General features: G+C 37.5%; 1 long non-coding RNA gene and 2 pseudogenes across 13 annotated transcripts; 1 reads left to right on the top strand and 2 right to left on the bottom strand.

Moving 5' to 3' along the window:
* Positions 1-9,279: 9,279 nt before the first annotated feature.
* LOC133719740 (uncharacterized) lies at positions 9,280-16,248 on the bottom strand. Of its 13 annotated transcripts, XR_009851445.1 has the most exons (10): positions 15,738-16,248; positions 15,520-15,607; positions 14,674-14,779; positions 13,739-14,592; positions 13,330-13,394; positions 12,781-13,156; positions 12,493-12,696; positions 9,874-9,973; positions 9,683-9,756; positions 9,280-9,588 (listed from the first exon to the last, which is right to left on the bottom strand). It is a non-coding gene; the product is annotated as an uncharacterized LOC133719740 (long non-coding RNA). The 13 variants fall into 13 exon arrangements; XR_009851447.1 differs by lacking the exons at positions 9,280-9,588; positions 9,683-9,756; positions 9,874-9,973 and adding an exon at positions 9,997-10,552 and having other exon boundaries at positions 12,806-12,910; positions 13,057-13,156; XR_009851438.1 differs by lacking the exons at positions 9,280-9,588; positions 9,683-9,756; positions 9,874-9,973 and adding an exon at positions 9,998-10,552 and having other exon boundaries at positions 12,781-12,910; positions 13,057-13,156.
* A 2,121-nt stretch (positions 16,249-18,369) lies between these two features.
* LOC133722815 (mitogen-activated protein kinase 9-like) lies at positions 18,370-19,821 on the top strand (annotated as a pseudogene).
* Positions 19,822-20,259: 438 nt separating this feature from the next.
* On the bottom strand, positions 20,260-23,169 carry LOC133721484 (L-type lectin-domain containing receptor kinase IV.1-like; annotated as a pseudogene).
* Between the last annotated feature and the right edge of the window lie 1,854 nt (positions 23,170-25,023).

Raw genomic sequence — 25,023 nt, 5'->3', positions numbered from 1 at the left:
TCTCTAACCTCAATACCTCATTAATTTTAAGGTATCAATTGGAAAACTATTTAGAATTTTAACATAGAGTAAATTTTGTTTAGAGGTTGAGAAAAAAAAAATTCTTCGTTTGTTGATTCTACTCCTTAGGTGAGTTGCATATCAATCAAAAAAAAAAATCAATTTTATTTTCTCAATTAATTATTTTTCCTACAACAAATGAATTTAGAGAATAAGAGAAATAAGAAAGTAATTTGAGGAAATGGCTCCTGTAATTATTGAGCATTTTTTAAGTTGTCTGTAATAATAAATTTGAAGGAGAATAGGAAATAAATTAATGGCTGATTATTTGATTAGATATATAATAGAATATATTATTTAAAAAATAAATAACACATTTTGTTTAATTTGAACCATTAGTTGTTATATGATCTAGTGGTCTAGAATCAGAGTATAATCTTAACTATAATTTAGGTGGCCACGGATCCGCCCCCGTTTCTCTTTAGTCTATAACATACAACTTATCTCTTTTTTGTAATTGATTTCTAAGCTTTATTTTCTTTAATTTTTGTTTCCTTTGTTAAACAACAATTAATTTTGGGAGATTTAGAGAGATAGTTAATTAAATATAACCATCTTAACTAATATTTATAAATGTTATAACTTATAAGTTAATATATATATATATATATATATATATATATATATATATATATATTTACAGATTCTATCCAGAGCGGAGCTCCGCTTTGAAAATTAACGTGTGAAGTTCGAGTTTTGGGTCACTTTTCGGTCGCATATCCACATCTCGACCGTTCAGTTTTTAGGTACTAGTGTATAGATCGTCTCTGCAAATTTTCAGCTAAAATGATGATCGTTAAGGCATTGATAATTGCCTTAAAGCTAGTACGGTTCAGGTTGACAGATTCAGTTCGTCCATTGGTTTAAGCGAGTTAGATACCTTAACGATAATCAATTTGGCAGAAAATTTGCAGAGATGATCTATACACTAGTACCTAAAAACTGAACGGTCGAGATGTGGATATGCGACCGAAAAGTGGACCAAAACTCGAACTTCACACGTTAATTTCAAAGCGGAGCTCCGCTCTGGATTGGATCTGTATATATATATATATATATATATATATATATATATATATATATATATATATATTAAATATGATCAACAAAAAACAATGAGTCTTGTATTACCTATATAACCATTGAGCCACATTTTGAGATAAAAAAATAAAAATAATATATTTCTTTTTGTTAAACAAATTAAGGCCCATTTCGGCCTTATTTGGCCCTATTTGGACGGCCGGCCTGCCCAGCCCTTTCGGCCCTAGTGGCTCGGGCCTTTCGGGCGGGTAAGGGTTAGCATATTTAAGCCCCGGCCCTAAATTTTGTTGACTTTGACTAGACCCGGTCCGGGCCGACCCTAAGCCCTAAAATTTAGGGTAGGGCCGGCCCTAGCCCGGCCCATGATGACCGGCCCTTAGTATTTTCTGACCACTCTTCTAAGTTTAATCAGCATCACTCTGAGCTTGCGGCCAGTAAGTTCCTGTCTGCGCTTGGGACAAAGCAAGAGTATTGTGTACAGCACACAAACAATAGCAAGTACTCAACACACAATGAAGACAAGATTTCTCATAGTGAATTCTCATAGTCCACACCAATTCCGTTATCTATATTCACTACTAGAAAAAGGGCATAAGAGAACACATCCTATGTATGCCTTTTGATACCTATAGGGACAAATATGTGTTCCCATTGAGCCATAGAGACACACTAGTAAATTGACCTGCAACATGATACCTATAGGGACAAATATGTGTCCCCATTGAGCCATAGAGACACACTAGTAAATTGACCCGCGCGATGCTGCGAGTTTGTTTTTTTTTCTAAACTTCATATGGAATAGATAACGGGCGGTTCTAGTTGGACCTCTAAATTTGCTATTTGGACCTCCCATACTTTGTATACCTCTAATTTACTTTTTAGAATATTAGAAAAGCTAAGTAGACCTCCTTATTTTTACCAAAACACCCTTGAACATGAAATATAACAATCTATTACTCTACTTTTTATCTGTATCTTCAACCACGAGAAGAAGAATAAATCAAAATCACATGATATTGCTCTCTTATGAGTAGGTTTCTCCTCCACCAAAATTAATCAAAGGGTTGGTTCTCCACAAAAACCCTTGAAATCCTTCTTTTAGTAAATTCAAAGGGATTCCAATTTACTAAAAGAAGGATTTCAAGGGTTTTGGGTTGGAAAATCGAGTAATAACTATATCATAATATTCAATGAATTTAGTTTAAGAAAATTTCAAATCAGATTGTTTTGAATTTACTTTTGTATTAAATGATGGGTCATCTATAGAAATTATTATTGTTACTTAATTGTTTTAGGTAAATTATGAAACTATACAGGCAATATAAGGAAATTCTAAAAAAATAATAATAATAATAATTGAATGTTATATTTGGGGAGGCAAGAAGAGTTTTTTTTTTTTTCTTTTCATTTTTCTCTCTTTGTCCTTATTTGTCTTTTCATATGACTTGACAAAATCTATTAATAATTAAAAAAAGTTAGAGGTCTAAATATGAAATTTGGAGGTCCAACTAGAACCACCCATAGATAAATACTCACAATCTAAAAAATATAGGCGCTACTTAGTATATGATTTGTTTTGTTGTTAATATTAGATTAACAATAAATGGGATACAACAACAACAACAAACTTTTTCCATGATTTATAGAAATGTACAAATATAAAACAGAATTGTTCTCCCTTCAAAAAAAAATTAAAAGAAAAAGGGAATATGGCAGAATTGTAAAAAAAAAAAAGAAAAAAGGTTTTGACAGAATTGTAATTGGAGTCAAAAGATGAGGGTAAAACCGTCACTTCATTTTGTGAACAGTGATGAACAGTAGTAAGAGGCTAGGAGCTTTAGTATATTTAGAATAACATATGTGTGCCTATTGCTAAATGGAACACATATATCTTAAGTGTGTCCCCAAATAAAAGAGTAGGTCCCATGGGTCTTGTAGTGTATCTGGATTTTGTATCAAGTGTAGTACAATACTTGTACAAATACAGTAAAAATATACTCACTCTTGGGGACACTTACATCTGTGCCCTTGTGCACACACCTAGTTCACTCAGCTAGAGCAATTTGTTCATATATAACTATGACCATTAACCACAACCTTCAACTTTTCCATTCCAAAACTAAATCCACAACTCTAAATAGTTTGTGCAGCTCTTAATCACCAAATAACCCATTAAACAACATAAAATTTAGTAGATCTTTTGCTATTAATTCAGATTAAATGTCACACTTCTCTGTACACTTCCATTGGCCCTCAACAATACTTTTTACATTCCACCTGATGATTTGAACTATCTAATCGAAGAAACTAAGAGCAATATAAAGGTTTATAACATAAACATACATAACAGTACTTATTTCAAAGAAAACAACAATAACTGGGTAACTCGCACAATGCTAAGCAACCAAAGGCCCAAAATAACTCCCAAAAGGCATGCCCAATTTTAAAACTGAAATGCAAACAATAATCAACCATGACCACAATAGAACATATAGGTTTGTTCAAAGTAATCCAAAAGCAAAGTTTCTGAAAAGAGGATACCAATTAGCAGAGACTAAGAACTGACTTATAGAATATATCTTGGGATGGCTGATCGTAGAAAATTTGAAAGGTACTACAAAGTGCTTAGTGGCCAAGAAGAAACCTTTGCTTAATGTCTCGATGTATCACCTTTGGTTCAATGACCTTCTGTAAATAAGCAAGGCTGCAAAAAGTATATCTTGTTAAATAAGAACAACACCTTGGCATCAAAGGAAAAGTGAGATATCTATGGTGACGCATACCTCCATGAAGTCAATGCTCCAAGTTTCCATTGTTGATATACATGCAGTATATCTGAGATAAATATTTTGCTCTCGACACTCCTAGCAAGTATGCACAAATATATATCAAGAGTATGGGAAAACAAATGTACCCATCGAAACCCACAAATACGTATACACATCATTTTCAAATTCTAACTTTAAACGGTTTCACTTTTCCTAACAACACATCAGACAGAATACTTTTCATAAGTTGGAGGGCAGAACATTCCAGGAAGCCATCAAATGTGTATCACTTAGCTAGTATCATATTACAGGGAGAAAGTGCTTGACACCTCCAAGTAATCCTAATAATTGCTTTCTAATTGTTTTGACCAAAACTCGGTTACCCAAGTTGCATCTCTCTCAAGTTTATATTGAAATATCACATTATAATTGGTTTTCGACAACTATTATTGCAAGCCAATGAGTGTGAAATACAGTACCTTATGAAGAACATGCAGCTTTTCCCATTTAGATTGCATCAGAGTATAGATGTAAACGTCATTGTTCTTTGGGCAAAATGGCAGCACTACAAAATAACATTAAATTACAAAACTTTCAGTCAAAAATTGATCTTTAAGCCCATAAACTACACAGTAATACCCTTCAATTACCAGACTCTAGTAAAGCTTCAATCTTTATGATCAACATATAATTAACACAATACCTGCTAAAATGATTGAAGCTTTTCCCGATAATCATTGAAGCTTTCACAATAATAAACATATAATTAACACAATACCTACTAAAATTCTATTATTTTCTTCAAAGTCTCCAAATAACATATAATTAACATCATTTGAAAGATGAAAAGAAAAAGATCAGATCAGTGACGAAGGTAAAGTGGAAATCTGATCACATTTAATCAAATCATTATAACTATTCACCACTTTTAGTACAAACTATCAAAATATTGATTTCCTACTTATTAAAAAACTAAAATATAAACATGAAATAACTTTCTCTTGCTGAAACAGCAATAAAGGATAAACAATTATGAACTCAAAAAAAGGTGAGAAAATTACCAACTTGGTTGCTTCTCATGACAAAACCCATTCAAAGTTTTCAGTATAGCTGTAAATGCACACAATAAATTTATCAATTAATCCATCTACGAATCAAATATAAAAAATAGGGTTAAATACTGTTTACTCCCTGAACTTTTGCCCAAAAAACACTTCAGTCCCTGTCTTTCTAATTTCACACGTTTACTCCCTGTACTCTCAATTTTGGACCAATAGGTCCATTCTGTTACTCTCCGTCCAAAAATTCCGTTAAATTGCTGACGTGGCAGTCTTTTGGCTGTAAAATGTCTATTTTACCCTCGCTTACTGTTTTTTGTTTTTTAATTTAGTTTTTTCTCCTTTTTTTTTTTTTTTTTTTCTCTTCTTCCTCTTCTTCTTCTCCTTCAACCTCTCTATCTCTTCTTCTTCCAGGCCCAGCACTAGCACTAACAGCAAAAATGGCCGGCCTCAAGAAAAGAGCTCCTTCTACATATTGTGAATGGATCCTCTGGCTTTCCCTCACCATTCACTTCTTCAGCTCCTACCTCATTAGTAACCACCCAAATCAGAACAAGCCCACCACCTCTCTCTCCAAAACCCATTTCTCCAACTTAGCCTCCCGCGCCCTTTTCTAATCCGCCATTGATAACACCACCGCCGTCCTCAACACCACCACCGCCGACGTCGTCTTCGCTTAGCCGCCATTGAAGAACATCCCCAAGCCCATCGGAGCTCGTTCGTCGTCTTCTCCCAAGATCGGATCAGCTTCTCCTTGGATTGGATCATCTTCTTTCTCGGCCTCGATTTCAGGTTCGAATCTGAGCTTCGAACAGCTGCTCCACCTTAGAGCACTCCGTCGCCGACTCCATTTCGGGTTTGGCGTTGTTGGGCTTAGGCTTCTTGCAAGAAGAGGCCTTGGCAACCCTAGGCATGCTAAGGTCCTAAGAGAAGCTGAGGGTGGTGTTGGTGGCATCGGTGCACCGATACTCAATGTGGTGAAAGCGGCTGACCTTGAAGCTATCGGACCGGGGGTTGGACAGGACGAAGTTGGAGAATCTGATTCACAAGGTTCTGGGTTCATTGTAATTGTGTGCTGATGATGGGTGTGATAAGGTTTAGAGAAGAGTTGCCGAAATGAGGAGTTGGGCTTGGAGGGAAGTGAGGAATCCGGAGAGGGGGATTTGAGGGAATTGAGTCTGAGGGTGGCGGAGAGGATTTGTCGGAAGTGGAAGTGAGGAGGTGAAGAAGGAGAAGAGTTGGAAGAAGGAGAAGAAGAGAAGAGTTGCCGAAATGAGGAGTTGGGTATTGTTGGTCTCCTCTGAGGTTACTATTCACAGCGACATCTCCGGACTTTTGGTTCGATTCTGGTGCTGGCTTAGTCACAGAACAGGAATTGATGTTCAAATTGATTGTCAAAGGTAAATCTAAGTTCTTGGAATGAAACTATTCTTCACGAGATTTCTTGTCGAAAGTTTGGTTGGATGGAAACTGATTGGAAAATTGAGTACGGACTGATATGTAATTATATTGAATTAGCTTTGGAATTCGAAATATGTTACGATTGTTCTTGGCAGTGAATTCTTGAATTTTGCTACTGAAGTGGGTGAGTTCGGGTCAAGTTTGTTAATTGGACTTTGAACTCTGTATAGCAAAGAGGTTAGAACAAATTGATTAAAGGCAGAACTTGTTGTGCTGGAATTGTTGTAGTAACTGAGGTGATATTGTTATCTTGGTCTAAGTATGTTTACTGTGAAATTAATTGGGAAGTGGGCTTGGAGGGAAGTGAGGAATCCGGAGAGGGGGATTTGAGGGAATTGGGTCTGAGGTGGCGGAGAGGGTTTGTCGGAAGAGGAAGTGAGGAGGTGAAGAAGGAGAAGAGTTGGAAGAAGAAGAAGAAGAAGGAGAAGAGAAAAAAAAAAAGGAGAAAAAACTAAATTAAAAAACAAAAAACAGTAAGCGAGGGTAGAATAGACATTTTACAGCCAAAAGACTGTCACGTCAGCAATTTAACGGAATTTTTGGACGGAGAGTAACGGAATGGACCTATTGATCCAAAATTGAGAGTACAGGGAGTAAACGTGTGAAATTAGAAAGACAGGGACTGAAGTGTTTTTTGGATAAAAGTTCAGGGAGTAAACAGTATTTAACCCTAAAAAATATGTTAAAAGATTATATCATCTGACAAAGATCAATCTTTATCACTAATTTTTCACTTATCAAAATTAGCAAATCGTTATCACTAACATAATCCTAAAACAATTTCTCAAATCCTAACTAAAACTCTGAATTCATTAGACATCTTATAGAACTCGATCAACAACATAATGTTAAAACCTGTTTGGATCCAAAATGAACATTTTGGCCTGACAAGGCACGTCTTGGAGAAATTGAGCCAATATCAGTGGCTCAAGCTATATATTGTCGACAAGCTCGAAATATATATTTAGAGGCTAAATAAAGCCTACTATGGAAGTATGACAAGTCAACTTTAGCATATTTTTCTACTTCGGCTAGGAAAAACCGAGCTAGACAAGGAAGGAGGGGTGGCAGACTAACCAAATGAAATCGAAATGTGCTGAAACTTTCCAGATCCATTCTAGACAGCCCAAGGATCATTTCTTATAAAGAGTGCAAGAGCTTTTTTTGAGTGGAAGGCCTTCAAACAATCAGCCCAATTTTCTACAGAAGCAAAACTGGAAAACTGGACCTGTAAGAGGTCCAGCAGCATTTTCGGCCCAACCACATGGAATAAAAATCTGAAAATTTGTCAGGATGATCTACACTCATAGTGGAACATTTCATATGAAGAAATCGAAGGCATATAATGAAGTCTTGTTGGAGAAATAATTGAAGGAATAAAGGGGCAGAAACTGACCTAAAACCAGCTCAATATTCACATGTTCATGTTTCCTACCCACATGAAGAAAGCTAGATGCTTTTCTCTTTTTCCTTGGATATATTTTTCTTCTACAATCTCTTTAATAGATCATCACCACTTCCATGTTGCTGCACCTTCATGCTTTGCTTTCATTTCATCTTTTCTCTATCTTTTCCATATTTTACAAGTGAACTTAGATCTACTTTCATTATTTTTCTTCCACTCATCATTTCACTCTTCTTTTTCTTCCCTATATAAACACCTTCTCTTCTCATTCTAAAACACACATTCACAACACAACAACAACATCTCTAAGATGATCTAAGTTCTCTCTAGAGCAAACCTCTCTAAGAGCAACTCCTCTCCTTCTCTTTCTCTTAGCGGTGATCTCACTCCTAGTCCTAGTCTTCTCAGAAGCCGACTTTCAGTGCCACCAAACCCTCTGTCAACGTGCTTCGGTCCTAGTCTCCTCGGGAGCCGACGGTAGTGCCGCGACCACAACGGTTACTGAACCAGCCAAGCAAGGGTAACGCCCTAGCAACCCAGCCAAGCTAAAGTCACGCTTTAGCAAGTTCTCCTCACTTCCCGGTGGTTCTCGCTCTGCTCGATCTACAACATTGAGTATCGATTGTGATTTTCAAGAAGCTCAGCAAAAGTCCTCGCCACGAGGCACAAAGAATCCCACGACGAGGTTGGTGCTCTCCTCGTCCACAATTGCTTGAAAGAAGTCAGGTCAAGGGACATCCCCGACGACCACACCCGAACGGTGCTGGCACGCCCGCGCAGAAAAGAGACTGTTGACCAGCTGCAGCAAAATTGGAGCCAAACAAAACCCACAACACTAATTTACAAACAAATATCAAGACAAATTTTTCCTGCTGTCAAATAATTCAGTATTCACAACACATCAAATAAATCCCTACACTCAATCACCAAACGCCAATTTTCTGAACTGAAAGAACCAAAAGTACACAGCAATGAATCGAAAACACAAAATAAGAACAAAAGCTAATACTTAAAACTGTGAAACACAACCAAATAACAGATCAAACTGATAAAGTAATCTGGGGTTCACATCCAAAACCAATTGGCAATGGATGGAGTGACCCAAACCCTTATAAACCCATAGGCAAGGTCCCATTTTTCCCATGTGGGATGTATATATTCTCAACACGCCCCCGCACGTGTGGCGAATTTTCAAGCCATACACGTGGACAACTTTGGGTGACGTGGAGCCCGTGTGGCCGCGAAGCATGCACACGTGGGTAACCCGCTCTGATACCATGATAAAGTAATCTGGGGTTCACATCTAAAACCAATTGGCAATGGATGGAGTGACCCAAACCCTTATAAACCCACTAGCAAGGTCCCATTTTCCCATGTGGGATGTATATATTCTGAACACAAACCAAAAACTCAATTTCAGCGACAAACAACACAAACCAAAACCCATGTAATGCATATACAGATACATAGAGAACATTTTCTGGGGACATTCCACATCAATTTATAAGGTATGAAACTGTAAAGGAACCACCTTTACATTCTTGTTTTGGTTGATTATTTTCAGAACCCAGTAACGATTTTGATGAATAGGGACGTGGGTTTTGAGATAAATGCAAATGGGTCACTGAATTAACAGAGATGCTACAACTGGGAAGAAGTAATTGCAATCTTTTACAGCATAGACCGAACATAATTAGAGCAAATGATAATCAGCTGCTTGGAGCAATCAGGAAAGGACTGACCAAATACGAAGCGTATCTATGCTCTGCTTCAATCACCAGCCTTGGGCAACCAACTGACAGAGAATAAATGAAACAAATTAGAAGCCATGGTAGAGTACTTGGGATGATCAATTTACTCGATTTCTGTTCAAATCGAACATCACCCACCCGTGCTGACTTGAATAACAGTGAAATTCTTCCTGTTTCCCTCCTCTTCTTCTTCTCCTCCTCCTTCTTTTCTTCTGTTTCAACAAAATCCCAAAAGAAAAAATGGTTGTATTTAGGTCTAATAAAACAAAAACTCAACCTCTATCGAGGGTTAAACTGATCATCTGGAAGAGTTGATCTTAGTAGCTAACCTTGATAGTCTGCAAGAGTCGATGTCGGTGTACAGATGGTTGCTACAGATAGGTGCTTCCAGAAAAAGCAAGAGCTAACGTTTATCCTAATCAGGTAGACCTGTAAATTATCAGGAAATAAGGACGGAAACATAATTTCAACAAACCAGCTCGGCTCGAGCTGATACCAAAACGGCTTAGTAACAGTAACCGGAAACCCAACTTTAATATATAGTATAACTAGCATGAGAACCCGCGCGTTGTCGTGGGGCAGATTTTCTACTTTAATCTCTTTATGTTCGATTTTAAGTATTTGGTTGACAAAGATAACTAAGATGTGTTTACATGAAACGAAAAATATGCGTTAAACAAATTGTTTTAGAACTTAGTTTACATTGTATGAATCTAGTTCAAGGATATGCATTTTGTATGCAGTCTTTCTACAAAACATTATATTATCGAAATAATGGTGGATATCACTTCATCACAAAAGATCGCTATGTAGGGAGCAAAAAAGGTCTTCACGGCTTCATATAAATCAGTGTCTTATCCAAAAAATGTTGTCATGTAGGAAGCAAAAATATATGCACAGCTTTATTGATCTTCTACTGACAATGTTCTAAAGATGGTCCTTCAGTTTTCAATCTTGCTTGGCATGCACTTGATGTGATTTTGGAAGACATTCTCCTGTGCACTTGTACTTTGAAGCATTGAGAAATAGATAAAATATTAATTAGTAACTGTTATACACTACGAAGAAAAAGAATAACAATTAAGAAACAAAATAAGTTCAATGCATAAACATATGGCCGATCAAAGTCTTCTGATTGTCACAGTAACAATCAAACAATACTAACTCACTCATACTCATAATTTCAGAAAGATGGAATATCATGAAGGCAGGTCTACATACATGCTCAACAATACTAACCATTTCTAGGTTAGGAATAGCATTTAAATCAAGCCTTTTCAAGAATAATCAGATTAATAAGATGTACTTTATGAGAAGGTGTACTTTTTAGGATTAAATTCAGTTTACTCCCCTGAACTTTAGGCCTAAAATCATATTGGTCCCTCTTTCTGAAAATCGATTACGATGGTCCCTATACTCTCAAATGACATCACCCGAGTCCAAAATTTGAATTTGGCTCGAAACATGACGTCAGCTGCTGAGTTGGAGCCGACATGGGGGTCCACAATGAGGGCAAAATGGACATTTCAAATTTTCTCTTTTTTTTTTTTTAATTTTTTTCTCTATATTCTCTCTCTCTCCCCGATCTGCTCTCTCTCTCTCCTAGACGCTCCGATCCGCCGTTCGGATCGCTGCCGCCTCCCCCTCTCTACGAGCGCCCCGTCCGACGCATCGCCGCTTCCCATCCAACACAACTTCCTGCTCCTCTAGATCAACAAACTCTTTACTATTCTTCGCAATCTTCTGCTTTACATACCCAACATCTTTCCCACACTCCACATGGAACGTAAACTCTTTCCCACAATTAGTTCGAACATTAATCTCCTGAAGATCAGACAGCCTAAGAACCAAATGCATCATATTCCCATCCGACACTCCATATTCCCTCAGTATCGAATTGCTCCGAGCCAGTGCCCTCCCTCCACACAATAGCTTCTGCTTCTTCACAACAAACCCCTTATATGTCTGAATCCTAATCTTCACAGACTCAATCGAATCCGATTCCAACACACTCGGTTAGTGACCACCTAGATTCAAACACCCGGATGATCAATTCCAAACCCGAGATTGGAATTTACAATCTGTACACTAAAAACTAGAAAAGCCCCAAACTGCAACACTCCCCCTTCCCCCAATCAAAAGGGAACAACTTACCCGATCCAAACCCTAGGAATTCATCGCGATCAAAATTGCAATCGGAAATCAAATTATCACTAACCGATCAACAGCGACGACGATCGATCCTTACCCAGGAGGGAGAACCCAAAGCTGAATTGCGATTCGGTTGTAGCAGCGACTAGGGTTTTTTTTTGGAGGGCTCGGCGGGGACGGAGTCGAGGTGGGAGTTGAGGAGGAGGGAAGGGAGGGTCGGGTCGGAGCCGGGCCAGGTGAGGGGACGGCGGATCGGAGCATCTGGGAGAGAGAGAGAGCAAATCGGGGGGAGAGAGAGAATATAGAGAAAAAAAATTTAAAAAAAGAGAGAAAAATTTGAAATGTCCATTTTGCCCTCATTGTGGGCCCCCCATGTCAGCTCCAACTCAGCAGTTGACGTCATGTTTCGAGCCAAATTCAAATTTTGGACTCGGGTGATGTCATTTGAGAGTATAGGGACCATTGTAATCGATTTTCAGAAAGAGGGACCAATCTGATTTTAGGCCTAAAGTTCAGGGGAGTAAATTGAATTTAATCCTACTTTTTAAGTATGTTGTGGAAGTATGGTCTTAATTTTAAGGATGAGGAGGCAAGAGAAGCATCAGAAATAAGTGTTCTACAGCGAGGCTGGGGCAGGTAGGGAATCGTTCCCTATGTCGATATGTGATTCAAAGTTCTATAGCCATATAAAAAACAGATTCGGAAAAGAATTCAGCATCAAAGATAAGAATCAACAATCTAATGACACAAGACATACACAACATGAATTTAAATGTTGATTGGTAAGCATAGAGTACCTAGCTAGTTGGAAAAAGCCTTGTTTTGCTGCAGAGCTCCCTTTATGAAGTCCACCACCAACTGTGTCCAACTTCGCTTGATTCGACGTGTAACAATGATTAGCTCTTTGTATAATATGTATTTAGTGGTCCGGTATGATCTTGCCAAACTCAAATGCATCTTCAACCGGAGTGGACTCATCTGATCCATGGACTACAAACACCCTGTATATACAGAATCCCAAGTAACTTGGTCATGTACAAGATGCAAGAAATGAAAAGAAAAAAAATTGAGAGAAAAAAACATACAAAGAATCTGGAAATGGTTCATTACAGTTTGCTTGCCAGCAATCTTTGTCAATCTTGGGGCATGATTCATGCATATAGGTGCCTAGGCGATCCATAAAGCTTTCCTCAGCCATCCAAAAATTAACACTTTCTGCAAATATGGCATTAACTAACTGTGTGAAAGCCCAGCCTATACATTCACTCTGCCGACAGGTAGTTACTAAAAGCATCTAATCTTCTGCATTTATCTTTTTAAGCTACAACTTTTCACTCACGAAGCAGAACTATAAATGATACCATGATTTCGAAACCTTTATGTCTACCACACATGAAATTGGGATAGCTTATACCAATATCAATGAAACTTCCTTTCTGATTCCAAAAGCTAATCAGCATCCTGCACGAAAAAGTACTTCATCACTAATTGGTCTGAATCTAATTCATTAATAACCATCCAAACAATATAGTCTAGGTACTACCAAGAATTTTTCTTTGGGTATGTTTTAACAATAACAAAAGATTAAGCAGGGGTGGTGCACTGCCACTTATTTAAGAAATTGATAGGCATACCGCTTGATATCATTTTGTACAGGATGACCCTTGCTTACTGCTAGAGCCGCAGCTAGTTCTTCAACCTATTGATTAATACCACCAGCATTAGCACCTTGAAACGAATTTTTCATAATGTATTATATATTTCCCTATGTCCAGAGTAGGAGCTTCAATTTATGGGTAGCACATAACATACAACACAACATCAGTACAAAACTTCGAGAAAGTACTTCTGACCAAACTGATTCCCAGGAAACTGATACCATATGGTTATAGTAGATTACGAGTAAAACTTGATGAGACTAAATCAATCAAAACCAAAAACCCTTTTGACCCAAAACCAAATTGAAATCACATTCAAACTAAATTCCACACTCCGCCAAAACAAAAACCAATAATAATAATAATAATAAAACATTAAATTTACCTAGTTGTTCCCACTTGGTTGCCTCCTGAAACCAATTGATATTCAACACCTAAGCAAACAACTTCTTTCCATCAAAGCTCGTGAAATGAGAGGGGGGAGAACAAACAAACATAAACATTACATCATAACTGTCAGCTAAAAATAGAAGTTGATAATGAACTGCATTCTAACCAAACCAATCACTGTTCAAATTTAAAAGCTCAGCAAGTCAGCATTCATTTAAACTTGGTAACACGCAGACCTTGACATTACATAGGAAGAGAACTTTCAGCTTTAATCCTTGGCTAGTCATTACAACACCTAACACCATATCCAAGCATCAATTGAGACTGAGCCAATTCAGTTCCACCAATCAACAACTCACTGGAATAAGATTAAAAGTATCTGCCTTTTCAAATAAAACAAAAACTTACAACCAAGCTCATGAAATCATCCCGATCCTTCAGTTTCTAGTTCTTCATATAGACAATAAAAAGATGCCACAACCATATTCAAATTCCATCCCATTGTCAACTGGGTATATTGAATCAACGAAACATGCAGCAGCAAAATTGTAATTGCAGTATCATGCTATGCAACCAAATGTAAAAAAGTAGACATCTTTGACTCAATCATGTAAAAACTAAGGGGTCTGAACTCAGTTTCACGGCAATGCATTGGATTTGGGGTATTTACCACATTTAAATTTAGGAATTTATACCTGATGCTTTCGGCTAGTGAGTGGTTGTAATCAATCCATGAGCATTCATTCATCGTAGGACCAAGCACCCGATATTGAGTTAGAGCAGGTTGGGAAGCTTCTAATCCTGATTGATGAGCCAAGATGACCCTCTCGTCAAAAAGCACCTGCAAGGCTGCAATCAATGATGAAATAAATATAATCACATTATTTCTTCACAACAGAAATCTGAAACTTGACTATAGAGATAGAGAACCTTCATAAGAGGAGCACAAAAGTAAGCCTTCCTTTTTTTGGGGCGACCCTATAACCAATTCCTAGTACCTCTGACATTTTGCTTCTAAAAAATGAGCCGCTGGTCGCTGAAAGACAAAGAATATTCCACGATATGCTGCTAATGTCAAAACTAAACAGGATCTTGTAGAAAGTTCTGAGGCTGATTTATTAGGCAGAATTTTTTTGAATATGTAGGGTAAATGAGAAAGTTACCATTTCAGATTTCTGTTTGGCATTGGTGGGAAAACGAAGCTGGTTCAAAATCTTGGTTTACTTTGAACGAAGTGGTGGAATGCTTTGTATGCATATATAGACCAGTAAACTATTCACTCCTCATGTCAAAAAATGGCATAAGTTCTTTCATTCTCTCTTTTATTTCACCACAAATTCTCTAGAATTTTCTTTAAGTCTCTCTACCCTATACTTGTTAAGAAATGCTTAACGATCCATAAAGCTAGCAAAAAAAAAAACTCATATAAAGCTATTAGCTCTCAGTTTTCCTTTCCAAAGACAAAGTTGTTATGCATATAAATTGAACCTTCACAGAAATCCTATTATATCCAAAATCATGTTAAATAAGATTTGACGCCACTACATACCAGATTCTTTTATTTTGAAAGGACCTACACTAGATTGAGTTAACCAATTCTGTAAGTAGTTTTGATGTGAGGATTTGAATCTAATACTATTTACAACCACTTCTTTTTCTTTTTGCATGTACAGTTACGGGTTCAGGAATTTTTAAGCTTTTTCTAATGAATTTGTATGCATTCTAAGATGGATATAGAAATACAACAAAACATCAAGGCATTTGACAGTGAAGTACCTTAGAGGTAAGCTTTTTGTGCCAGCCTGTACTACAGTTGCAGCTGATTGAGTTGCAGATGCAGCAACCACATATAGCCCACAATTCCCTATAGATAACAGAAATGAATGTGTGTATGCATGTATCAATATCAACCATTTCCATCTAAACTCACACATTAAAGTAAACACAGATAGAGATAAAATACAAATAATGCAACTTGAGAAACAACAGATAACCTCAAGTGAGTAGCTTTGCGCGAAGCGACTTGTACTTGCATGGCGGAGATGAAGGCGGGCAAAACCGGTGGTATCCGTTTTGGGGTGGTGGATTTTCTGAGGAAGAACCATCGGGTGACCCGACAGAGTCGTTTTCCGAGCTTGAAACCTCTGATCTTTTTCATACTCGGCAGAAGAAATGAAATTGAGGAATCGGGTGTTTTGAGCGTTTGGGTTGTTACAATTTTGGGTTAGAGATAATGGAATTTGCTCAGGTTATCTGCTTCGGACATGGTAAGTCGGGAAAGAGTCGAGCAGATTTCAGAGTGACAAGTGGCTAACCTCGTGCCGACTGATCAAATGCAGGTTAGAGATGGAATATTGATTTGAGATGGAAATCACAGAAATCAATCCTTGCCGCGTATCTAATCAAACCCTCAACCACCACTTTCTTCGATATTCCCTTTGCTCTCTCTTTCTACCTCTCTGTGGAGTGAAGAAGCAAAGACACAGTAGTCTTTGTTGAGCTGATAGCCAGGTGTCGGAGCAACAGACAGGAGGCAGGGGAAAAATAATCTTTTTCAAATAACGGCTCGGCTCGAGCCATCACTGTTACTGTTCATAAGCTACAGTGCAGCAACCCTGTTTTAGTATATAGTAAATAGTAAATTCGTTCACAAACTTGGAATCAAAAGCCATACTATTTGCATAAGTATACACCTCTGAAAGTTTATTATTTCTTACAGCCTTTTATAAGTAATGGGAAACCAATTGAAAATCTCCGCCGCATCTTCTCAACATTCATGTATCACCGCCGTCTTTCCTTCCCGCCGAATTTCACAGAAAAGCGGTACTCTTGCTGAAATCTGGACTATTTGGTACAGTGTCTATTTCCCTAATTTGTATGCCTTTCTGAAGTTGGAATGCTTGTAATCTGTTCTTGCAAAAGTGTTCATCACATGAAGAGTTTCCTAATTTTTACTGTAGCTTACTCATATCTGGCTAATAAACCCTATATAAACCCCATATCATAGCTAATGTATATTCAGCTAACTTTATACTCCCTTATGAGTTTATGAATCCTAGCTAACTAATTTTGATTTTCTTTGCTGCGTGCATCTGCATCAATGATATCATCATACTCGTTTTTCAGAATATCATTCTATTCAAGCTCTCTCTTAAACCAATTTGTTGTGCTTGCTCACTTGCTGCTTGCAACCTGCTTCTGAAAATGTTCAATCTTAGTGTCAAGTTTAGTTTAATTATCTGTTACCTGGCTCCATCACTGTGGATGATGTGGCGGTTAATCACTACTAGAAAAAGGGCCTATAAGGGGACACATAGAATAGGAACAAATGAAGGATGTGTGCCTATAAGTGATCAATAGGCACATAAGAAGATATGTGTGCCTTTAGTTAGAAAAGGGACAGATGAAGTGTCCCCATTTGATAAAAATACCACATACACACTGCAAATATGTATTTTTATCTCCACATTCTCTCTCTCCATTGAGAAGGGATGGATGAAGTGTCCTTATTTGATAAAAATAACACGTACGCACTGAAATACGTATTTTATCTCCCATTCTCTCTCTCCCTTTTCTTCTTGTTTGTTTTCGATGTGTATTACGAGGTGTGTATTGTGACCCAAACCCTCTCCACTTCTGTTCCCAGCGCCACATCTCTCTTTGACAAACCCCGATCAAAGCCATCTCTCAAAAATGAACCCTGACCAAAACCATCTCTGCCTCTAGATAGGTTATTCGATTTGTAGCTTATGAGTTAGGGGTGGGAAACTTGAAGATCTAGGTTGGTTGGGAAAACTGAAGGGGATCTGGCCTGGGTGTAAGGGTTGTTCAATCTGGGTTCTTTGGTTGTGTTGTTCCATTAGTTTCTTCATCGGATTTTTCTTTTGTGTTCTTCAGTCCGGTTCTTCGATTCGATTCTTCAGTTGGGTTCTTCAGCGGTGGTTGTTGGTTTCATCGTACCATTGAAGCCAACTACTGTCAAGAAGGCTAGCACTGCTCTCCTTATGATGAGGTATTATAGTCAAATTCATTTTCAATTTCAAATTTCAAATTGGGAGCTCTTACTTCTTAAGCTTATATTAAGAACTAGGAAGTAAACTAAACGAAGCTTATATTATGGAAAAGAAGGTGCCTTTCTCATTCTTCTTTGCATTTCAGAATCTGGATCTTGATCTGATTTTGGTTCTTTGTTTGTTTTCAATAGCTTATTGTTTGTTTGGTTGAATATTGATCATGGTGGGTTTAGTTGATTTCTTAGGCTTTTGTTTGGCTTAGTTATGAAAATTGACCAATACAAGCTAGCGAAGATTGAAACTTTTTTTCGTTTTTGGTTTGATCAAAGATTCAAAGCTTCAAATTTTGATGGGTTAGGCATGGGCATTGTGCCCAATTAAGCTTAATTTTTTTACCCTGTTTCATTTTGAGGGTAATTGAACCTTTGCTCTGTAAAGCTTCAAATTTTGATGGGGAGGCATGTACATTTTTAGCAATTAAGCCTATTTTGACTCTATTTTTAACCTTGTTTCAGTCTGATGTTATATCAACTTATGACCACAGATTTTACTAATTTTGGTAGTAGTATGTGTTTTTGAAACCATTTCTGGATCGAAGTAATAAATTATAAGAATGAAAGAGTCTCTTTGTTTTTGTTTGTTGTTGATTGTTGTACAAAGCAATCTAGAGTCAGAATTCTTCACAGAATATGGAAAGGCAAGCAGGTGCAAAGTTCAGGAGGTCATTAGGAAAGGAAGTTATGGTGTTGTGGGTTCTGCGGTTGACACCCACACTGGAGAAAAAGTTGCGATCAAGAAGATTAATGGTGTCTTTGAGCATGTCTCATATGCTACAAGGATCCTGAGAGAAATTAAGATTCTTCATCTACTTCATCATCCTGATATTGTTGAAATAAGGCACATTATGCTCCTTTCTTCACGACAAAAATTCGGAGATATCTATGTTGTGTTTGATTTGATGGAATCGTACCTTCACCAGGTTATCAAGGCAAATGATGGTCTTACCCTTGAGCATTATCAGTTTTTCCTGTACCAGCTTGTTCGTGGTTTAAAGTATATTCATACAGGTTGGTATTTTGGACTAATTATAGTAGTGTCTGCAGTTTCGGTGATTTAATTCATTTTACTTTGCATTTCTTGCAGCAAATGTATTTCATCGAGATTTAAAGCCAAAAAATATCCTTACTAATGCTGACTGCAAATTAAAGATATGAGACATTGGGCTTGCTCGAGTATCTTTCAATGATGCCCCATCTGCTATTTTTTGGACTGTAAGTTGCTACCAAACAAATTTGAGAATGTCTATTGTCAGAAGTTTTTCATTTGCCTATAAACGATAATGGCTGCAGACTAAGCTTTTTTGTATCTGTGAAGGATTATGTAATTATGTTGCAACTCGATGGTACCGAGCCTCTGAACTTTGTGACTCATTTTTCTTAAGAGTAAGTTTCATTTAACTATTGAGAACTCTGATATAGATATGATCTATAAATTTTTTATTTATTTATTTTTTTTATCTGAGGTTTCACATGTTACTAAGATGGCTAATGGGAACATGCATAAAAATTGATGCTTCTTTATTAATCTGTGATCTTGAAAAGCCACATACTCTTGTCCGCTATTTTAGTTCAATGCTATGATTTATGCTAGACCTATTCAGAAGTTGCACAGCTTGTACATTTGTGTTTGGTGAAAGACGAGTTATATTGATCATCAAACATTCATGTACAAATTAGCTTCATTCAGGATGCAGCGATGATTCCAAACATGCCTTGACTGAATTGTGTAGTAGTATGGTCGGGTTAATAGAAGTAGTATGTGCTTTATTAAGTGCTGCGTTGATCATATAATTTGCATACTTGTGCAGTTTGCTGATCTGCTACAATCTCTATTCAGGAAGTATGTGTATAAAGGTAGTTGATTTCATATTGGAGCGGGTCGGACTGTTGGATCTAGTGCTGCTGAAGTACTTAGCTTTTTCATGTATTAATGATCCACTAAATTGAAGTTTCGTAGTTGGATATAGTAACTTATTCTATTGTAACATTGAAATACTTATTCATTAATGGGATTGCGATTACTGTTTTTATTCTTTGATATGGTTTCTAATGCGGGAAGAAATCTGCTTAAGGTGATTTTTCTGGGAAGAAATCTGCTGTCCCTAATACCCTGTGCCAAACCTGTCCCCATGCATTCATTGGTCCATAAAGATTAAGAAAATATTTTCTTAATCTTTTGTTCCATATTTTATTCTTTGTGGACCAATGAATGCATGGGGACTGGTTTGGCACAGTATTTTTGGGGACAGCAGATTTCATCCCGTGCACAAGTCCAACCACATTAGATTTTGAATGAGTATGTAGTTGGTCTGCTCATAATTGCAGCATGTGTCGAGTGGATTAATGATGAAACTTCTGTATTTTCTCAGATTCTTTTTTTCTTCCACCTCTTCCGTTTTGTTGGGTTGATGGTCTGTGTGTTCTTTGTTTTCTTTCAGATATGGTTGATACTGACATTGGTTTGCCAAATTAAGTTTGACTGATAAGGAAATTGTTTTCTTCCATATTCACATTGGTACTGACATTACAGATGAGAAAGAGCAGTTACTGACATTGGTTTGCCAAATCAAGTTTGATAAGGAAATTGAATTCAAGAGGGAGTTGCCACCAGGTGAGATAATGGTAATGCCGTTGGATGCCACTGTTGGACAACTAAAACAGGAAGCTGAGTGTCCTGAGGGATACATATCAAAGGGTTGGAGGGATCAAATGATATGGAAGTAGTAAGTCATTTTCAATTATATCTTTCATTATTATAGATTATTACCAACAACAAATTCCGCAGCAAAGCGCGGGGTACCATTTCTAGTATATACTTATTACTTGGAATCAACGACCACCTGAAAGTAGTGCCGACTCTGGAACATATGATGAATAGGAGGACTTATTGCCTAAAGAAGACTGATACGACATAGCATAGCCATCAAAACCTTCACGGTGTCCAATCGCTAAGTCACTAGAAGAAAGCCCGAGAAGTGACGGTTCTGGCAAAGCAACATCACCGGCCAAGTACTGAACGACTTGTCGCATGCTTGGCCTTGCCGCTGGCTCTGAATGAGAGCACAAAAGCCCAAGCTTCAACACCAACTCCACTTCCTCGGCTACAAAATCCGTACCAAAACTCTGATCTCTTGCCTCAAGGATGTTACTCCTATTCCAACAAGAAAACACCCAATCAACCAAAATCACATCTTCTGGACCGTGTGTCTTAGTTGGCCTTTTTCCGCAAGCAACTTCGAGCAAAAATGCCCCAAAAGCAAACACGTCGGTGCTCTTGGTGGCCCGACCTGTTATTGTGTGCTCTGGGGCTAGGTACCCGAGTGTTCCAACTACATGAGTAGTTTGAGGGTCTGTTCCATGGTTGTATAATCTTGCAAGCCCGAAATCTCCTAGCCTTCCATTGAATTCCCCATCTAGCAATACATTACTGGCCTTCACATCCCTATGAATCACAACCTGTTCCCACTCTTCATGAAGATAGAACAGCCCTGAAGCCACACCTTTGATGACTTTAAACCTCTGGCTCCAATTAAGGGTCACCTCAGGTTGATCAAAGAGGTATTTGTCCAAGCTTCCATTAGGCATGTAGTCATAGACCAAAAGCAGCTCCCCTTTTCGCCTGCAAGCAAGGCATTAAACACGGATGTTTAAAGGAAATATTTGTATACAAACGCTTTTTGATGTTTAAACTGTCAAGGAATGCAAATTAACACTTTATCATATACGGCAAAAATTTGCACATGGAGAGACTATTTTGATATGTGAAATGACTATTTTACATAATTTGATTACATGAGAGATGTGAAAACTCCAGACTTCATGCAAATAAGGTTGTGATAACATGACTCGAAGATTTTAGAGAAGAATAAGTAAGCAATGTATCATTGCCATTTAACATTGGAGTTTAACATCAGAAATATAAATATCAAAAGAGTTGTATGAAAAAAAATTACTAAAATGTACTGAAGTAAAACAGACAACTTGAGAAATTAGGTGAATATATTATCAAAATTTGAAGACCATACCTGCAATATCCCAACAGTTGCACTAAATTCCGGTGACGAAGCCGGCCAATACTAACAATTTCTGCTACAAATTCCTTCATCCCCTGTCTTGATTCATGTGATACCCTCTTCACTGCAATCTCAATTTTAGAGGAGGGTAATAAACCTCTATAAACTTTACCAAATCCTCCAGTTCCCAAAAGCTCCTTTTCCCTAAACCCTTTGGTGGCTATATACAACTCTTTGTACTTAAACCTCTGAGGACCATAATCTAGCTCCCAATCTTCAAGCACTTCTGCAAACTTCCTCTTCCTTCTTATGACATAAAGCACCCCAAAAACCACTAGCAAAACCAAACTCACTGAAATCAGAGGCACACCAAAGGTGAAAAGCATGGACCTCTTTTTACCTGCAATGCTAGGCAACTTGGGAAGTTTGGAAGCTATAAGGTCTTGAGCTTGGCCATTCATCCTAAAGCTCCAACCCACTACAATATGGGTTGTGAGGAACGAACCAGTTGAAGAGGAAAAGCCAACATACATGGTTTTGTTGAGAATTGGGGAAAGGTCATATTTCAAAGACAAAAGTGGAGTTGGGGGTTTAGTTGCAACAGCAATTGGAGCCATAGTAACTTCAATTTGCTTCTTGGTACCCTCATATTCAACCCAGACTCTCATTTCTTTACCACTGTTAAGAGTCAGGTTCTTGAAGTACTGACCATCAAAATAACCAGCTGAAGCAGCTTTGACAGAGCGCACGCCATTGATGTCTATCCCAACATGGTTACCATTGATGTCACTCAATTCCGGGTTCTCGATCGTGTCAAGCTCCACAGCAAAAACATGATTGGTGAATTTCCCATTGTTGGAGACGTTGAACAGGCTCAGGTACTGGTTTGACAGACCTCCGGGGAGGCCTCTCATCGGTGCGATGACAAAGGCGATTCCATTGCCGCTGAAAGTAGTGTACTGAGATCGGATGGCAAAGACAAAGTTGGTGGAGAAGGAGAAAGCGGAGTCGTTCTCTGAGTTCTTGAAGGTTACTGGGTTAGGATAGAAAGCATGACCACTTCTCTGTCTGGTGCCGTTTGTAAGCTTCAAGAGACCTTTAGGTGTGATCTCTGCTACGCCGTCTAGACTGAGATTAAGACCAGAACGGCCAGATAAACCATCATTGTAGATGAAATTGAGGTCTTGGGCTTCTGCGGGTGCCAGAAGTACTAGTAGTACTAGGAGAGCAGAAAGCTTGACAAACATGGATGGCTAGGCGTCTGTGAAGTTTGTGGACCTTCCTTCTTGGGTATTTATGGAACTAAACCCGCCAAAAAAAAAAAAGAGGAAAATCAAGGCATCTAGCAGGACCTTCTCCATGAAAGCAACATTTTTAACCCACTCTAACAATGATGGTCCAAATTGTAATGTATTACCAGTATATTGGGTAATACATTACAATTTGGACCATCATTGTTAGAGTGGGTTAAAGATGTTGTTTTCATGGAGAAGGTCCTGTGATATAGACGATTCAACGCCTGCTATTGTACGCAGCGATTTGGACCATCATTGTTAGAGTGGGTTAAAGATGTTGTTTTCATGGAGAAGGTCCTGTGATATAGACGATTCAACGCCTGCTATTGTACGCAACGGAAAAGAATGAATTATGGTACACGTGGTGATTCATGTTGATATACTTGTAGTTATTTTTTATTTGTCTCTTAATTTAATTTTTCTTTCTTTTTGGGTGTGTGTGTTTGGTGGGGTGGTAAGGCTTTGGTCTCATATATAAGAGGTCAGGAGTTTGAGTCCCATTAAGGGATGGGGTGGGGTTTTTTTTTAAAAAAAAAAAAAAAATTTCTTTCTTTTTTCATCCATACATGGTCCCTACCAAATTTGAGTGATATTATTAGCTTGCACCACCACATGGCAGTGTCATGTGGTACTCTTAGACCACACAATAATTCCTCGCAACTTGATTGAAAGTTTAGATGTTTCTATGTAAATATTATATTTTAATATGTGATTTGACCCTTCTGACAGCCAAAAAAATTTACTTTAACAGTTTTGGCCCATCACCAAGTTGTACCCACGTGCAGCTTGGACTTGCAAGACTCCAACATTCTTTTAAATTTCTACTATCTATACTATTATTAAGAGAAGAGGCTTTGTTAGCCAAAATCAAAATTTTTGACCGAAATGACCCTAAAACAGTAAAATACTTTGAGAATTAATAAATCACAAGGGCCATTATGACAATTGCAAATTATATTTTTATTAATAAAAATAAACAAAATAAATCCCACAAATTCCACTTTTCTCTCCCTCTATCCTTTGTATGCAATAACTGTTTTCATCCATTATTTTTTTTCTTTTTTTCTGAAAAGAAAAATACTTACACATGCAGAGCATGTGTAGAGAAATGCTAGTATTTTATTAATTGATCAATTAATCAATGATTACCTCATATTTATTTAGTTTTTTTTTTAAATTTTTTTTTCCTTTCTCCTAGTCATATTTCAATGCTATTAACTATATTTCCCAAAGAATCGTCTTTTGTCTTTCTCAATTTTCTCTCCGACGAACGACAAGACGTGAAATCAACTAGAAAGTAAGATTTGTTACCTTGTTAATAAATCACTTCAATTAAAGAAATTTCTTTAATTCATTACAAAGTTTAAATTTTTTTAGAGATTAGTTAATTTAATTTATTCTACCATGAAGATCGTAAATAGTGATTTCCGAAACCAAATGGAAGATATGTGGATGAGTGGCAGTATCATTACATACATTGGGAAAGATATATTTGCTTGTATTGATGATGAAACCACCATGTATAGAGAGCAATCGTCGTAAACAATTATAATTCGTTTGAAGATATCTGTTATATTTGAGTATATTAATCATTTATGATTTTCTTTTAGGGTTAATTACATATAAGTGCACCTTTGAATGTTTTTTTTAGTCATAAGGCCACTAACTAGTTTTTTTTCCCTCATAAGGCCACTAGATTAAAAAATGTGATATTAAAAACCAACATATTTACATAAATATCACTAGAGTAAAAAGTCAACAATCATTCTCTCTCTCCTCTCCGGCAAGGTCTCTGGCCAACTCCGGCGGGTCTCCGGTTGACCTCCGGCCGACCTCTGACGACCACAAAAGCTACTGTCGCTAACAACAACAGCTACTCTTGTGAGATTTTCGGCAATCT

This window comes from Rosa rugosa, chromosome 7, assembly GCF_958449725.1.
Source record: "Rosa rugosa chromosome 7, drRosRugo1.1, whole genome shotgun sequence".
Taxonomy (NCBI): Eukaryota; Viridiplantae; Streptophyta; class Magnoliopsida; order Rosales; family Rosaceae; genus Rosa; species Rosa rugosa.
The sequence above is the reverse complement of the archived record's forward strand: the minus strand, read 5'-3'. Positions and strand labels throughout refer to the sequence as shown.